Source organism: Sus scrofa, chromosome 1 (genome assembly GCF_054392235.1).
Source record: "Sus scrofa isolate SSC_HxYL_T2T_F1_AM1 chromosome 1, Sscrofa_HxYL_maternal_Yorkshire_Landrace_v2.0, whole genome shotgun sequence".
NCBI classification, from domain to species: Eukaryota; Metazoa; Chordata; class Mammalia; order Artiodactyla; family Suidae; genus Sus; species Sus scrofa.
This window is the reverse complement of record NC_139383.1, coordinates 80,899,770-80,919,129: the sequence shown is the minus strand read 5'-3', so window position 1 is coordinate 80,919,129 and position 19,360 is coordinate 80,899,770. Positions and strand designations below refer to the sequence as shown.

Here is a 19,360-nt window from a genome sequence, read left to right as displayed (position 1 = left end):
TTTTTCTGGATGAGCCTAGCATTTGGATTGCTAGACTCAGTAAAGAAGTTTGTCCTCCCCGATGTGTGTGAATATCAACCAATCTATTGAGTGCCTAAAAGAACAAAAATCAGAGGAAAAAGAATTGACTTTTTCCTGATTCACTGATGGAATTGGGGCACCTCACATCATCTTCTCCAGCCCTTGGACTGGAATTTATACCATCTGCTCCCCTGGTTCTCAGGTGTTCAGACTCAAACTGAATTACATCACTGGCTTTCCTGAGTCTCCTTTTCGCATGTGGCAGATCAGAAGCCTTCTTAGCTTCCAAAATAACATAAACCAATTCCTAAGAGTTCCTGACATGGCTCAGCGGTAATGAACTTGACTAGTATCCATGAGGACGTGGGTTCAATACCTGGCCTTGCTCAGTGGGTTAAGGATCTGGCGCTGCCATGAGCTGTGGTATAGGTCACAGTTATGGCTCAGATCCTGCGTTGCTGTGGCTCTGGCTGTGGCTGTGGTACAGGCCGGCAGCTGTGGCTCTGATTTGACTAGCCTGGGAACTTCCATATACCATGCGTGCAGCCCTACAAAGACGACAAAAAAAAAAAAAAAATCCAATTCCTTGTAATAAAGTTAGATATAATATATCTATAATCTATTAGTTCTGTTTCTCTGTTAATGACTAATACAGAAGGTACACAAATATCCTGTTTGTAAACTTTTGTCCACTAATTTTACCATTTATCTGTGGATCTTGCTTGCATCAATTACAATGATATTCTAACAGTGGTTTTCTGTTTTCCTCATACCATCTACATTTATTAAGTAGAATTATATTGAAAGGAAGAATTGTTCCTTCTATCCAATCTATTTATTTATTCAGTATCCATTTATATCAATAAGACTTAGATATTTATATTATATACAATGATGTAATTTTATATAATAAATATTTGGAAAAATTCAAAACTGTGGCTACTTATTTAGTTGTTCAATTTTTTTTTTTTTATGTTTTGGTCAATGAGATTTCTTTCAGGTCTACTCCTGTCTCCCTTTAATATGACCTTATATTTTTGGTTTTTGAGCACTTCCTCAGTAACTAATATTATGCTCCAGGATAATCTAGTAATTTGCCTATCCAAACCTTGAAATCATTTATTACTTCAAGAGGACCTTTTTTTTTGGCCTTTTCTAGGGCCACACTCGTGGCATATGGAGGTTCCCTGGCTAGGGGTCTAATCGGAGCTGTAGCCACCAGCCTACGCCAGAGCCACAGCAACGCAGGATCCAAGCCACATCTGCAACCTACACCACAGCTCATGGCAATGCTGGATCCTTAACCCACTGAGCAAGGTCAGGGATTGAACCCACAACCTCATGGTTCCTAGTCGGATTCGTTAACCACTGCTCCAGGACGGGAACTCCAAGACAACCATTTTTTATTTTTTATTATTATTATTATTTTTTTTTTGGTCTTTTTGCTATTTCTTGGGCCACTCCCGCGGCATATGGAGGTTCCCAGGCTAGGGGTTCAATCAGAGCTGTAGCCACTGGCCTACACCAGAGCCACAGCAACACGGGATCCGAGCCGCGTCTGCAACCTACACCACAGCTCACGGCAAAGCCGGATCGTTAACCCACTGAGCAAGGGCAGGGACCGAACCCGCAACCCCATGGCTCCTAGTCGGATTCGTCAACCACTGTGCCACGACGGGAACTCCCAACAACCGTTTTTTAAACTGAAGAATAATTTTTAGAAACCAAGATCTGGACATTAATTGCATTCACTGCTACTGTATTATCCCTGATTCTAGATTATTTTAGTGAACAGAGCTAGCAAATTCCATATATAAGTGTATACATATACACACATATATGTACATATACATACACATATAAATACATATATACACACATAAATAGCATATATATATGCAAACATATATATACACACACACATATATATTGCTTTCTAGCTATTTCTCTGTGTGTGTGCATATGCAAGTATACTTAAGCATGCATGTACACACAAGCATCCATGTAACTGCTTCGTCTATCTCTGTGGATATTTACAAATACCTACACTAGGTTTATGTAGGATTCCTCCTTTTCTTATTCATAACATTCTCCAACAGTACGTGCTCAGATTTCATTATAGTAGTTATAATATAGGTAGTTTCAGAATCGATGACACACAGATTTACCAAGTCTAGTTCAGTATTTGTATTAGCCTTATGGTATCCAGTGAAAATACTCTTTTTTAAGTCCACTCCTTTCTTTCCCACTCTTCTGGTGTTAATATCATTTATTTGTTTTCGTTTTCTTTTGTTTTTGTCTTTTTTTTGCTATTTCTTGGGCCACACCCATGGCATATGGAAGTTCCTAGGCCAGGGGTCTAATCGAAGCTGTGGCTGCCAGTCTATGCCACAGCCACAGCAACGCAGGATCCGAGCCGCGTCTGTGACCTACACCACAGCTCATGGCAATGCCACATCCTTAACACACTGAGGAAGGCCAGGGATCGAACCCGCAACCTCATGGCTCCTAGTTGGATTTGTTAACCACTGAGTCACGATGGGAACTCCTCATTTATTTGTAATATAATTAGATTCACTGTCATATTTGCATTCTATTTTGGTTTCCCCAATATCCTGGTTGATTTGAAAAAAATTTAAGACATTAAAATTCCCTCTTCTTGGTGTATAATTCTATGATTCTTGACAACTACATAGAGTTCTGTGTTCACCACCACAGTGTCACAGAGAACCATTATATCAGCTAATTTTTGACACTTGCTAAATTCCTCTGTTGTCCTTTGGTAGTATTACACCCTTCTAACACCCAACAAGCCGTAACTGCTAGTATTTCCATACTTAAAATGCTGCCTTTGTCAAACTGTCATAAGATGGAATCATACAAAATAGCCTATCAGGTACTGTTTCTTTCACTTAGTAAAATGCACTTAATAGGCATTTATGCTGTTGTGAATTGATAGCACTTTTCTTTTTATCGCTGAAGGTCTTCCAATGTGTGAGTGTTTAACAGTTCATTATTCATTCACCTGTAAGGAATCTTGGTTGTTTCCAGTATTTGGTGATTATAAATAATGCTGTTATAAACTCCACACATAAATATTTTTGACACTAAATATTTTATTTTCATTAATAACAGGGGTAGGATGCAAAATTGTATGGTTAGTTTTGTCTAACTTGATAATAAACTCCCCCACACAGTTTTTGAAATTTCCAAAATCATTTTGCATTCCTACCCTCAACGAATACCAGTTGTCTGGCCTTCTGATAATGACAGGGTTTTGTTTGTTTGTTTGTTTTGTTTTTCCATTCTAATGAATATGTAGTGGTAGCTTGTGGTTTTAATTTCTAGTTCCCTAAAAGTAAATAAGGTTGAGCATCTTTTCATGTCTTTATCATCCAGCCACATATCTTCTTTGGTGACATTTCTGTTCAGAACTTTCCCCCATTTATTTCTGATTGGGTTATTTGTTCTCTTATTGTAGATTTTTAAGCATTTCTTCATATATTTTGAATATAATTTTTTGTCAGACATATCTTTTGAACATGCTTTTTCCCAATCTGTACCTAACTTTTTCATTTTTGTAATAGTGACTTCCACAGAGCAGAATTTTTATAATATAAAATTTCATTTACCACTTTTAAAAAGAGATCATACATTGGGTGTTGTATATTACAATTATTTTAATTACATAAATGCATACAAATTTTCAGCTAGAGTTTTTTTCTAGAAGCTTCATATTTTTATGTTTTCATTTAGAAATAATTTTGACTAATTTTTGTATAAGGCATGAGTTATGCATTGAAGTTCAATTTTTAAAAAAATAGTTGTCTGATTTTTCCAACACCGTTGGTTAAATATGCTATTGCTTTTCTATTTTATTATTTTTGCCTTTTACCAAAAATTATTTAACTGTATTTGTGAGGATCTATTAGTCCTCTATATTCTATACTATTGATTTCTGTGCCTAAACATTTACCAATACCATAATGTCTTTTTTTTTTCTATTTCAATTTTTATTTCTTATTTTTCCCCTCTTTTCTGGGAATTTTTTGTTAAATATTCTTTTGGAAATGTTAGTTTCTGCTATGTTACAATTAATTTACAGCAATTTTTTTTGTTTGTTCTCTGAAGGTTCTTGTTTCATGGATGTAGTATATTCCCTTATTTCTCTGAATTATTAATTTCCTTAACGTTTTCTCCTGCTATTTTCATTTTTTATTTCTGCAGTGTTTTAGTTTGCTTGTTTTCTTCTGCCTTTTGTGTTAGTATCTTTACTAGTGTAATGATCTTCGCTGTCAGATCACAACTAAGAATCTGAAAAACGACTGGCATTCCACATGCTTGGAAATTGGTTAATCTAGCTGTGAGTAATTAGGAGACACTTGGTTCTTTTTCTGGGGGTCTTTTTTTTTGAAACCAGCTACTTTCATCTAAAAGAAATTCTTCAAATGCAAGTTGGGATTGGGCAAGGTGGGACCTGCGAAGAGAAAGTTGGAGGGTGGTTCTCACTTCTCAGTAAGTAGACTCCTGCTATCCCCACCTTCAAAGTTTTCCTGATGTCCCCAAGTCCAGTGTCAGTCTGTCTGTTTCAGGCTCTTCAGCAAGTAATATCCAGCCTTCTGCTGAGGCTCAGCAGAGGAGGTCTCATGGCTATTTGGGATAGGGAAGAAATGGGTGGATTTAAATGCTCTTTTTAAACATTTATGTTAATTTTTTTTCCTGTTTTCAATCTATCCTGCACTTCCATCTATTCCCTTCAACATCTGAGTTATCATGAGAACAGTCAAGTTGCTTCTTGTGAGTTTTATTCACATAGTGGTCCAAATTTTAGCTTTCTCTTGTCTGCTAGGTTAATTATCACCTGCTTTCCAGCTCCAAAGTGTTGTTGACATAAATCATCCTTTCATCCCATCTTTTTTTTTCTGTGGGGCATGGTCCTTTTATTTATTTATTATCCTTCTAGTGAAGTTTTGAGAGGAAATGAAGATAAATACATAACTTCACCTTGGCGGTCATGAAAATGTACTTCTTCCATGTCTGACTGTAGGGACATGGTGTCTCAAATAGAGTACCTTTTTATTAAGCCATTAATATTTGGAAATGTAAAATCTTCAAATTAATTTGGTTTGCCAAAATTGCTTTATTTCAGTTCCTTGTTTTTTTGCATATAAATTTAAGAATAAGCTTGTTGATTATTCTAGGAAAATAAAGCAAAATAATAACCAACGTACTGCAATTTCCACTGGGATTGTATTGAGTCAGTACATAAAATTGAGATGAACTGTCAACATAACAATATTGAATCTTCCAATCAAGAAACAGTATTTAGGAACACAGCAATATCTTTTGCTTTATTAGTTTAAAAAAATATTTCTTTTGTATTTTGGAATGTTCAACATATAGATACCGCAATTTTTTAAAGATTTTTTAAAAAATTTCAAATTCCCATTGTTGATTTTTATTATATAGAAGTAAAATAGATTTTTACTTATTAAATTTATCTCCTTCAAGTAGGAGGGGAGTGTTGACGTCTCCAGCTGTAATTGTGGATTTGTCTATTTCTCTTTTTAGGTGTGTTAGCTTTTGCTTCATTTCTTTTGAAACTCAGATATTAGGTATATACACATCTAACATTGTTGTATCTTTTTGGAGAATTGTCTCTTGTTCCTTATGTAATGACCTTTGTCATTCCTAATAAATTTTATGGTTCTAAAGTTTACTTTCTCTGAAGTTACATAGAGAAATCTAGCTTTCTTTGGGTTAGTGTCTGCATGGTGTAGGAGGCATCCACAAAACTACCCAAAGGCCTGATGGTTCAGTGGAAGGACCCATAGGACTCAAAAGATTTTGTGATAATGGTAATGCCTTATTACTGAAAGGATGCAGAGTAAAATCAGAGAACAGTAAAAGTACATAAAGTCCAGAGGAAATGAAGTGCAAGCTTCCAGGGACCCTTCCCAGTGGATTCTCAAAGGACACACTTAATTCCTTCAGTGAAGTTTAACAATATGTGCAGAGAGATGCCACCAAAAATAGCTGATTCTAACCAAGTGTTCCAGGCTTTTACTGGGTATCTCTCATGTGCGTACAAATATGACTGGCCTTAGTTCCTCAAGATCCAGAGCCCCAGAGCCAAAGTACATATTGGCCACAGATCACATTGTTAGCATAAGCTATCTGAACAAACTTATTCAGCATAGCCCAGAGTCTTAGGCCCACAGAAACATCTTTTTTCAGACAGAATATTCTAGGAGCTCATTTTCCCAAAAGCCAGACAAAGGCCAAAAATGAAAACAAGCCTTTCTTTGGAATGTTCAGGGTTTGAACAACCCAGACCTGCTGAGTTAACCTTTCCCATACATGTAGTATAACTTTTTTCATCCTTTTCAATTTTTTATTTTATTTTATTTTTTTTGCTATTTAGGGCCCCACTCCTGGCATATGGAAGTTCCCAGGCTAGGGGGCAAATCAAAACTGTAGCCGCTGGCCTACACCACAGCCACAGCGACACAAGATCTGAGTTGTGTCTGAGACATACACCATATCTCATGGCAATGTCAGATCCTTGACCCACTGAGCAAGGCATCCTCATGGATACTAGTCAGATTCACTTCTGCTGAGTCACAACAGAATTCTCCATCCTTTTCAATTTAAATGATCAAGAGCTTGATTTTTAAAATGGGTTCCCTTTAAATGGCATAGAATTGGACCTTGCTTTTTTAGCCAATATGGAAATCTCTGTATTTAAACTGTTGTGTTTAGACTATTCATATTTAACATAATTATTGACAAGGTTGGATTAAAATTTATCATCTTAAGCAAAACTTTTTAAACCAGGGAGATATAAATACACTTGGTGACCCAAGAGTGAGCTTCAGGGGCCTCTGTAAACTTGTGTAAATTGTATGTAATATTTTGTGTATATGTGTTTAAGTACAGTTTTTGTGAGAGAAACAAACAATTCATCAGACTCTTGTATATGTCTATGACATTTTTGCCACCAAAAAATATTATTTAAAAGAAAATAGAGGGTTCCCTTTTCTCCACAACCCTTTCAGCATTTGTTATTTGTGAACTTATTAACGATGGCCATTCTGACTGGTGTGAGGTGGTATCTCGAGGTAGTTTTGAATTGCATTCCTCTAATAATCAGAGATGTTGAGCATTTTTTCATGTGCTTGTTGGCCATCTGAACATCTTCCTTGGAAAAATGTCTATTCAGGTCTTTTGCCAATTTTTCAATTGAGTTGTTGGCTTTTTTGCTGTTGAGTTTTATAAGTTGCTTGTATATTCTAGAGACTCTCACACTGAGTGAAGTAAGTCAGAAAGAGAAAGACAAATACCTTATGATATCACTCATATCTGGAATCTAATGTATGGCACAAATGAACCTTTCTACAGAAAAGAAAATCATGGACTTGGAGAAGAGACTTGTGGTTGCCAAGGGGGAGGGGGAGGGAGTGGGGTAGATTGGGAGCATGGGGTTAATAGATACAAACTATTGCCTTTGGAATGAATTAGCAATGAGATCCTGCTGTGTAGCACTGGGGAAAATGTCTAGTCACTTATGATGGAGCATGATAATGTACAAAAATAGAATGTGTACATGTATGTGTAACTGGGTCACCATGCTGTACAGTAGAAAAAAAATTGTATTAGTGAAATAACAAAAAATTAAAATTAAAAAAAAGAAAATAGAGATATAGCATAATAATAAAATACCATTTTCTGAGTATATCTCTATGTAGGTGAGCACTGTTGCAAGAAAATTGCAATTATTAACTCACATAAGAGAATTACATTTATTAACTCACTCATGGTTTTCTCAACAACCCTCAAGGAAGTTATTATTAAAATCCTCATTTAATAGGTGAAGAAACTGAGAGAGGTTAAATAACATCCATGGGTGCACTAGTAAGTGGTTAAATAGATGTCAAATCCAAGCTCTCTGGCCCCAGAGACTACCCTTAATAATATACTCTACCAAATATGAAGCTCCCACAGACCCTGAGTTGTTAGTCTGTTTATATCAAAACCAGCAGCAAAACGTCATCGTCCATAGATACTGATTTTCATTGGCAAATAACAGAAGAAAGCAGTTCATAAATTCTACACTTTAGTAGTCAATTGTCCAGTAATTGATAAAGAAAGAGGAAATTGATCTAGCAGAGCTCGTGTGTGATTTTAGAAGCTGGCAGGCATTGTTTAAAATATAAGAAGCATAGATCTAATTAGTAGAACAAGTCAATAGAGATTTCCCTTACACTTGGTTTATTTTACACTGACATATTTGGCCATTTGAGCCTTTTTTTTTTTTTTTGCATAATCATTTACAGCTTCCTGTAGTACAGTTTTAGTGCCTGAATAATATCTAACCAGTATTAAACATATTATTGCTACAAGCCTATAAAAATATAAAGGGAATTTCCATTTTACTTCGTAAATACAGAGGATGTATTGTCTAAAAGCCATAGGTCAAAACATTTGAAAGATCTACTTGCTGAATCAGAAGAAATTTCCTGCCATGTCTGGAAGAAAGGCATTCTATGCCAAAGGAGAAGACAATGAAATAGGTCTGAGATGTAGCATATTTAGCAAGATCCAAAAATAGGAGACAGTCCAGTGTAGCTGAGTGTTGGCTGTATAATGAATTTACTAAGAGATGACTCAAGCCCTGAAATGGGTCTTGTAAACCCTTGAAGGGCTTTCGGTTTTGTTCTGATTAAAATGGATTAATCTCACAACTGAGTCTATCCAGGGAAAGGAGTGGAATCAGGGAGAATCAGTTAGGAATCAGTTAGGTATTCTTTGCAATAACCCAGATAAGAGAAGATACTGGTCACCACTATGATAGCAGGAGAGGCGATTTCAATTGTCTAAAATTTAGAAGTATTTTGAAAGTAGAATCAGCAGCATTTGCTTTGGAAAAGGTATATAGTATAAGAAAAAAAAAAAGTGAAAGATGACCCTAGATTTTTTGATGAAAAAAAATGGAAGAATAGCTTGAATTTCACTCTGATTGAAAAGATATGATTGGAGCAAATTTCACAGGGACCATTAAGAGTTAAGTTTTGGGAATGAATTTGAGGTATCAATAACACAGCCATCAGGAAATATTGAGTAATGATAAGTAAATGAGTGAATGATACTCTTATATGAGATGAGGAAAAGAAAGTGTAAATTTCTTATGAAAAATAAACTGATTTTTGTCAATTTCTTAGAGGTATTGTTAACTCGATATACCTATTATGTGTCCAATGCCATCCTATGGCTCTAGACCATATCAGCAAAGAAAATAGGCATAAATCCCTGTTCTCACGAAGATTACATTCCAGTGGGTAGAGACAGAAAATTTGAAAATTAAATAAACAAGAAAAATATAATAGCTTAGCAAGTGGGGTTTGCTTTGAAGAAAAAATGTATGAAAGGCAAGGGACTTGGAAATATTGGTAATGGGGAGCAAGTGCTATTATAAAAGGGCTACTATATGCCTCACAAACTATGGTTGTCCAGAATATCTAGGCAATTATACATCAGAAACTCTCTCGGAAGTTGCAATATTTATAACGTGCTTGAGGCAGAGGACTGAGCATCACCTGTAACCTTTAATTTAACCTAAGAGGACTTTTCAAATGGAAGGATTTCACAAACTTATCTGACACCATAGGTAACACTGAGACACATGAGGTTTGCTTATATCCATTCAATTCCATCATTCATACTTAAACAGTTCAGCTCCCACTTGTGGCCTGGTGGGGTAAGGGAGTCCTGCTTTTCAGATACTGCAATCAAATTTCATCTGCTTCCAGCAGAGGAAAAGATGGAAAGAGGAAGATGAGAGCAAAATAAGAGCTTTGGAGAGAAAAGAGGCAGGTAGAAAACAGAGTAAAAGAGCCATATCTTATAAAGCATCAGTGAAAACTGAGGCTGAAAAATTTGAGAATAGTAATTAAAATGTATTGTAAAATACATTTACTATTTGATAGACATTGTTCTAAGTGCTGCACATTTATTAACTCATTTAATCTTCATAAAAACTCTTAAGAAGTAGATACTATTTTTATCACCATCCTACAGATGCACAACCTGGGGCTCATAATGTTTAAATAAGCTTGGCAAATTCATACAGCTAGTAAGTGATGAAGTGGTGGCATTCTGATGCCGCATCACATGTTCTTACCTGCTAGGCAGTGTAGCCTGCTTCACTCTCAGGTGAGAATACCCTGCCCTACTTCCACATAAGTTTTGTTGCACATTCCTTTTTGTCATCTTTGTGCATTTACCAAAATAAACAACAGGCAAAATGCCACATTACAGAAATTTTGATTTTGGAGCTTTCTTTTTCCTTTCAGAAACTGTTAGCAAAATAATTGAATCTGGTACATTCAACTATATATAACTCATATACACAAATGTATATGTATATACACAATTGTTCAGTAGTATTAAATTTATAATCACTACTTGGTAAAATTTCTTATTACATTCTTTGGATGTTAACAAGTTAATGAGTAGACATTCAGTTGGTTCCCTTCCTAGCTATTGTTGCCCTAAGTTTTAACCACTTAAAGAGAAGATAGTAATAACCATTTAAAAAAATTTGCATGCCATATTTTGATATTCACACCAAACCAATGAGGTAAGAATTGTCCCTATTTTGGAAGACAAAGAGTTTCATAGACTTAGATAATATTACTCAAGTAAATACATAAAATATAAAATAATATCAGAACTGGATCAAAGCCTGTTCACTCAATCTTGTGCTCACCCACATTCTGCTCTATCATCATGCACCAAGAGATTGACTACAAAAACTCATCCACAAAGGAAAGTGGTTTATTATGCCTAACATTTTTCTCTCTGCAACTTAAACACCAGAATGACTTAGTGTCATCACTGATAAACAATGTAAATGTCTAAATCTAAATTCCTTTCTCTTCTGAAATGGAAAAGAAAGAGGAGACTAGGGAAAAGGAAAGGAAATAGAAGCCCTTCTTCTGAAGGATTGCAAATACTAGGTACAGTGTTGGTATCAGGCAGAAAAGCAGTGATGATTATTATCATAACAGATTTTAAGTTAGGACCTGACCTTGGAGTTAAGTTAGCAGTGCTGCATAAATGGAATTAAACTCTCTAGTTGTAGTGTGCTAGTGTTACCATGGTTTGAATTTTCTCTCTGCCTTTTTGATAATAGACATCATCATTTTTAAGTGGTGGGGGGATTAAATTTGCTCTTTACTCAAGTAAAATAGCATTCCTCCTTTACCACTGGAGAAAACACCAGTTGTCATGGCTAATTCTTGATTTAATCATTAACATTTTAAAAATGCACTTAATAGAGAGATCCCGAAGAGTGCACCATTAGACTATGAATCGTGATGATCCATAAAGCCCTCCAATGCATAGTATTTGGACAACATAATTAAGATCCCAGAAAGGAATGAAATTATGAACCTTCCCTACAGTATTCTATGAATTCCTGTGGTCTCTCTCTTATTTTGGGAGGAAAAATGTAATCCTAGAGCTTGATTTCATGGCTTACACCAGGGCTTTAGTTAACCATTATTTTAAATTACAAGGCCTGCTATTGGACTTTGTACCAAAATAAATTTAAAATGCTATCAATTAAATGAATATGAAGACTTGTTGAAACTCAGGTAAATACAGTAAAGAGGAAAGAGCCCAAAGAGATGAGAATAAGGCAAATTAGAAAGTGATGTCTTAAAACACTCCATTGATAAAAAACAAATAACAATAACAACAAAAGAAAAAAAAAAAAGAAAAACAACTTCATTGACTTCTTATTCATTTTAGAATGTCTCATCCTTCCAGTGTTTGTCACTGCTGATTGTTCTAAATAGAACCTAGGTTATTCTCCCTTGAACATTAGACGTGATGGGTTTCATTAAAATGGCATAACTTGTGAAATTCCCTGGGAAATCCTGCAGACACCTGAATGAACAAGCAATCTATTAAATTATAGATACAGAGCTTTGATGATAAGTTCACTTTCACAAACTCTAGTTCCTTTGGTCCCATGGTACAAAAACTCAGCTTAAGGCACTTGAAGTTAACACAGTGGAAAAATAATGGAATTCATATAATGTAGCAATAGATTATAGTTGACTGTGCCAGAGTTGGGGGCCGGGGAGGACTTTCCATGGGGAGGCGTAAGCATGCTCCATTTCACTGCATAACGAAGAAAAGGAAAAGTGTCAGATGTGTGAGGGAGAATTGTGGCAAGAAGGAAAATGAGTTAGGAAAAAGAAAAGAAGCTCAGAAAATGGTGGCCTAAACAGGCTTAATACATTTAGAGTTGGCAGGTGAAAGTGATCACAGGAGGTTTCTGAGTTGCACTATGGCGTGCAGAACACTTAACAGAAGATAATGGCAAGCTCTTAAAATACCATCAGTGTGCTTTCAGAATTTAGTCAGCAATCAAACATAGAAAGAGTAAGGTCATGTTCCTGCAAAGGGGTGCTGACATCTTTATTTCCACTTTTCTGTGCAATTGCACAAACAAATGGTAAATATGGATTATTCCTCTTTCAACTCTGCACCTCAATCTGGATTGCACTATCAATAGTGACAATGAGATGGAGGAAATATTTCTCTTTATAATTTTTTAAGATTTCTTTTTCTTTCCCTCTCTCTTTTTTAAAGAATGACCCTTTTCGGTTCCTTCTCAAAATAGCATTTTCTAAATAGAGTCTAACCTATAACCCTATTTTCTCAGACCTAACAGTACCTTATCAAGTGATGTAAGATTTGCATTAAATTGCTAGAAAGACTTCAGGATATAAAAGGAGGAATTTCTTTTAAGAAATGGAATCAATGTTATTCTTACATTAAAGAAGGCGGTTTTGGATAAATTCTTTGATCATTAAATTTAACATAGCTAAAGGAAAAGGATATAGATTTTTTTCATGAAATATTACCCTTTGGAAATCTGTTTGAAAATAAAGATATTACCTATAAAGTAATTTATGAAAATGTAACTAGAACACTGCACCCAATAATGACACAATTCACTCTTTTTAAGGACTCACAGAACTCTTAATAACATTAACCATATACTAGATGAGAATACAATTCTCAACAAATTTCAAAAATTAAAATATTTCAGAGTATATTCTCTGACCACAATGGGGTTGCTCTGAATATATATTAAAAATTCATTAAGTTCCAAGCTACTGGCATATCAAATAATATATTTTTAGAAAAATCTATTGGACAGAAATAAATCAGAACGAGAATTAGAAAATATCTTAAACTTGATGATAATAAAAAAACAACATATTAGGATGGATATAATGTAGTTGAAAACAGGGCTCCCTCTAGGAATTCTATATAGTTTTAAAGACATATTTAATCAGGAAGGTTAAAAATCAATATCCAACCTTGTTTCTCAAGAAACTACAGTAAAACTAACCCATATTAAGTAGAAAGACTGGAATAATAATGACAATGTCAGAAGAAAATTAAATGTATAGTAAAGAAAACCTAAAGGCAAAAAATTAAGAGTAAATAACACCAAGAGAAGGAAAGAGAGAAACGCACTGTCAACAACCCTACAGACAGCAAAGCATTAATTCAGCAGTACGATAAAATAGACAAATTCATTAGAAATGCAAAATGTCAAAACTAATACAAAATGCTCCTGTGTCTATCATTAAATGAATTTACTTTTTATTTTTTTATTTTTATTTTTTAGGACCACATGTGCAGCATTTGGAAGTTCCCAAACTAGGGGTTGAATTGGAGCTGCAATTCAGTGTTTGAAAATCAACCTAAATACTGCGTCATTAACTGCAAAAGGGAGAACAATTTGATGATTATCTCAACAAATGTAGAAAAAGCCCTTAGTAGAATTCTACAAATATTATGGAGAACAACTAACAAAAATCTAAATGAATAGATATACTAAACACAAATTAGTTATTTGAAAACTTAAATTGTAAACAAGTCAGTCTTCTCAAATTGATCTACAAATTTAATGAAATCCAAGTGAAAAAAAAAAATCTCAGGATTTTTTGTAGAAATTGACAAGTTGGTTCTAAAATTTATAGATGGGTCAACAGTAAAGAAGACAAACTAAGATGGAGAATTTAAACTACCAAATATTAAGAATGACTAACACCACAGTAATAACAGCAATATAATACTGGCACAAAGTTAAACAGATCAACGGAATGTTATAAGGTCTACAAATACATCTACATCGTTATGTTCACCCAAATGAAGACAGTACAGTGGTAAAAGGATGGTCAATTGAAAATCATATGGAAAAAGAGTGAATTTTGATTCTCAAATTATATCATACAAAAATAAAACAACTGAGATTGATTGGAGATCTAAATCTGACAGTTGATATAAAGACCAAATGTGATTTATTCATCAAAATCCCAAATGTCTGAAATAGGTTCAAAAATAGGTGAATGGTTAAATAAATTATCACTATGAAATTTATGTTTGAAAAATATTTAAAGGCATAGGAAGTGTCATAATATGATTCCAACTTATATACATATAATTTGGGTGTAAAATCTGGAATAAGTAAACTGACTCCATAGTGGTTAATCTTTGTGTGGTAGAAATATTGGTAACTTTTTGCTTTCTTGATCCTTCTTTGTGTTTCTAGTGTCTATAGTGTATATATAGTCCCTTTTGCACATGGAACAAAAGTTTTAAAAATTGTTTTAATTACTTCATAATCCATGTAGTGTTTTCCATTTAATGTACATCTAGTTAAAGTCAACTATCGCATGTGATCACGTTAAACTGTACTTCCTAAGTGATATGACACCCCCCCCCCCCGCCTCCGGGAGACTAGACATTCTTTTTAACTGTTTTTATCAGTCTTAACATGTCTGATTTGCTTGTTTTTACCACTCATATTTGATTTTTCTAAACACAGGTTGAAAGTGGCTCCAAAATTTATATTTAAATTCTAAAACTCAGGAGGCACTCCCAAACTTAATAGTTAAAAAAGTAAACAATCCAATTAAATCATGAGCAAGAGACATCAAGAAAAATGTAACTGAAAGGGATATACAGATGGAAAACTGGCACATGAAAAGGATGGCCAACATCATTACCATTAGGGAAATGCAATTACAATCACAATAACATACATTACCAAGCTATCAGAATGGTTAAGATGAAAAATAGTGGCAAAACCAAAAGCTGGCAAGAATGCAGATAAACTGGATCACTCATACAATGCTGATAAGAGTATAAAATGATACAGCTGCTGTGAAAAACACTTTGAGAGTTTTCTTAGAAACAAAATATTTAACTATCATAAAACCCAGCTATTGCAATCCTAGGAATTTATCTAAGAGAAACCAAGGCTTTCGTTCACACAAAGACATGTACATGCATGTTTATAACAGCTTTAGTTGTTATTTATTTGTATCACTCCAAAGGAAAAACAACCCTCATGTCCTTCCTGGGTTACATTTTATGTTAAGTAAAAATAAAAGAGGATGAGCTACTAATACACACAGCAATGTGGTGACTCTCCAGGAAATACCGCTGAATGGAAAAATGTCAATTCTAAAAGGTTACATTTATAGATGACTCCATATTATATAACATTCTTGAAAAAAAGTATAGAAATGGAGAACAAATTAGTGGTTGCTAAGGGTTAAGGAGGGAGTGAAGTGGGAGGGAAATAGGTACGGTTATCAAAAAAAGGTCACTGTGATGGATCCTTGAGGGTGAAATGCTTCTTATCTTGACTATATATCAGTGTCAATATCCAGGCTTTAATTTTATTCAATAGCTTTGCAAGATGTTACTATGATAGTAAATGGATAAAGAATACATGGGTTTCCCTTCATTACGTCTTGCAATTGCAGGTGAATCTACAGTAATCTCAAAATAAAAGATTTAATTTAAAAAATAAGCTATAATTATACTCTTTCATATTGACAAGTTCAAGAAACAATAAAAATATATCAAACGAAGTCATCAGTTAAATAGCAGAAAACATTTCATGAACTCGTTTAATCTGTTTTTTTCTGCTATTACATAGACAATTTCAGAGGAACTTGATATTAATTTGAGAGCGAGAGCCATTTTTATATGTTCTTTTCTGCTGTTATTTTACATACTGCTATGTATGATTCAACCATAAGCCTTATGTGCTCAGCCTTACATGCTTTCACCTTTAGATGAAAAACGTAATAATAATGCCATCTTCTCACAAGTATAAAGAAATCTACACAATGAAGAGCAACTTATTAATGAATTCCACACTCAGTCTACAGAGTTTGAGCAAGGTCTTATTGGGAAGACTACAATTAGGAACATCACAGCCTTCTGTGAAAGAAAAGATAAATATGTGGACAAGTCAAGTCACGTTAAAGGAAGCAGTTCTTTACATAACTGAAAAGAACTGGGTTGCACATACCTTAGAAAAAGAATCATTTATCTTTGAACATAACATGAGTAAGTAACAATGACAGTATCCTCTAACTGTATCTAATAAGCAAACACAGTGCCAGAAATGCTTAAGTTATGTAATCATGAATGTTAACTCAGCACTGTATCAAGGACAACTTATCTTTGAGTGTCTTGATTTCTAACTTAAGTATTCAAGGCTCTGACAAAACTATTGTCAGGAAACAACACAAAAGAAACAGCTGTCATGAGATTTACAAATCAGATCCAAGAAGTGATGATAAAACAAGTTATTTTTATCTGTTTTTAACAGACAGCTTCTGAGGGTGTTGACTCTCTTATAAAGAATGCAGATCAGAAGTCAGAAAAGTTTCACTGAGTACATCAATGTCAGAGTACCTAAAAAATATACCTAATGGCATAATTTCCTCTTCACTCTCTACTTGTGCTGTTTTTACCTAGTCCTGCTTTATGCAGGAGCCACATACATTTTTAATATTGATAGGTCTCTCATGCCTAGTACAGTGTTTTCCTTTCATTTTAGCCTTAAAAATAATCCTTTAAAAAGGGGGCATCATTTTTTGTTTTGTTAATTTGTTTTAATGGGTAGGCTTCTCACAACCACAGCATAGTTTTGGGCTTATCTAGATTCTTACTCCTTCATGGTCAAGCAGGAAATGAGGAAGGAACAATAAGGTTTGATGAACATGTATCTCAAGATTTCAACTACCTTCTACTTACCACGACATATTACTGAAAGTCTGCTCACTGTCCCTGCTGGACACTAGAAAATATTCATCTCCATTTCTTTCTTTTACAGGAGAGATGCTGAACTGCCCCCTCTTGAACAATGTTTACTCACTGCCTCTTCAAATCTAGCTGAAATTTGAATTAAATTTACTTCATCACTGCTTGACTCAAGGTAGCATTGCAGCACTTACTGTTTTTGATGTGTAGTAATGCTGATCCTTTGAAATTTGCTTCTGCCACTCAGCTCTTCAAATCCCACTAAGGACTGGAGACAGATCTAAGGAGGCAGGGGGACAAAGTCAGTTAAGGATCAAAGTGTCTGAGTTCTCTACAAGGCTCCATCTCTTCCTCAGCCCAGTGATAATATTACAGTAACATATCAATAGAGGTAACAACTGAAAAGATTTCCCTAACCATTCAGCCAGCTTAAAGTTTTCAAGTGATTTGGGAAACTAATTAAAAGCGTGTCTGAATTACCAGACTTTAGATAAAAGCTCAATAGATGCATTTAGAATCATACTATGAACTGAAAACATGGACCTTAAAAATAGAAGCCCAGAACAGGCTGGTCTAGATGATCACACACTGGTAATTTACATATGCAAATTAAGACTTGTGCAAATCCTTGTGAAATTAGTATAATCTTGTCTAATTTCAATGTTATAAATGACCTTCTAGAACAGACGCTAAATGAATTGAGTATAATTACTTTAGTCTGAATCTAGTCACAATGCTTTTATGGGCAGCTGCATTTTAACAGATTAAAGGAATGCAGGTGGCAGTGCTAATCAATGATTAAGTTTGAAAGACTAGAAAACATAATGTCCATAAATTCAAGTCTATAAGCATTTTTCTATGGGGCCTATTTATTGTATTTTTAACTTCTAGCCATACTTTCATTTTCACAATCCATACATTTCTACATATAAAACCACATTCCAAATATACTGGTGAAGTGATTTTTTAAAGTAAACCAGAAATGAACTTTAGGAAACACAGCTATCTGGCAATGGGAATAACTATTAACAATAGTTACTTTTTAATAAACTTGTGTATCTAAAATACATATTGATCATCACACAACAGTTAAAATTTTACTTTTCAGAGGATTAGACACTTTCAGATATAAAACACTATGCCATTCAAGCTCCTACTGCCAATTAGAACAACTATTTCAACCCATTCAGGTAAATACATGGTGGTGCTTATGTATTGGTACATAGAGATGATAAGACAGTTGTGTAAAATATCCACAAAGTCAGTAATATGCCTGAATTTTCCAGCAAGAGTCATCATTTTAGATCAAATTTCAAACACCCTTATTTAAATATCTTTTGCATTAATTTAAATTAGTTTATCAGATTAACCTTTAATTCTCTAGCAAGTACCATGTAAAAGCACCCATAAATTTAAAAAAAAAAAATAGAACTAAATAAAGTAAAAGACTATAAGCTCACACAGAGCCTCCAAGTAGGACTGGGATCTATATTAATTTTCTATTGCCACTATAACAAATGACCACAAATTTAGCAGCTTAAAAAAAAAAAAAAAGACACATTATCAGGAGTTAGGGAATTGAAAGAGGAATAGGCATTTACAGAGGAGTTTTAGGGCAGTGAAACTCTTGTGTAATGTACTATAATGGTGGATAAATATGATTATAAATTTGTCCAAATCCATAGAGTTTACAACACCAAGAGTGAATCCTCACATCAACTTTGGACTTCGGGAGATTATGACGTGTCACTGTAGGTTCCTCAGTCGTTACAAACGTATCCCTCTGGTAGAAGATGTTGACAGTGAGGGAGGCTGTTCATGTATGGGGCAGGGGATATATGAAAAATCTCTGTACTTCCCCTGAATTTTACTCTGAACCCGAAACTGGTCTAATAAAAAAATATTTTTAAAAATACCCATTTCTTATCCATAGTTCTGTAGCCCAGAAGTCTGAGTGCTTACAGTATGACTGAGTATGACTTTAAGAGCTTCCAATGACACAGATGTGGTATCAGGCAGGTTCCCTTATTTATCTGGATGCTCTAGGGCTGAACCTGCTTCCAGTCTTAAGCAAGATATTTTGCAGAAGTCAGTTTGGGGCAGCTCTAGGACTGATGCCCCCTTTCCATTTCTGCACACAGGTCAGAGGTGGTGGCTCTCATCTTGAAAAGGATGCACACATTCC

The 19,360-nt window shown here is 34.6% G+C and overlaps 1 protein-coding gene across 12 annotated transcripts in view; it reads right to left on the bottom strand.

Moving 5' to 3' along the window:
• The window catches only part of LOC146406165 (uncharacterized), an 888,277-nt gene that overhangs the window by 387,112 nt on the left and 481,805 nt on the right, over window positions 1–19,360 (bottom strand). For 2 of the 12 annotated variants that reach the window (XM_084963680.1, XM_084963674.1), the window contains one exon: window positions 17,370–17,455. The exons of the other annotated variants lie outside the window; for them this stretch is intronic. The gene's annotated coding sequence lies outside the window, so the exon portion shown is untranslated. The remainder of the gene's footprint in view (window positions 1–17,369; window positions 17,456–19,360) is intronic. 12 annotated transcript variants of the gene reach the window in all.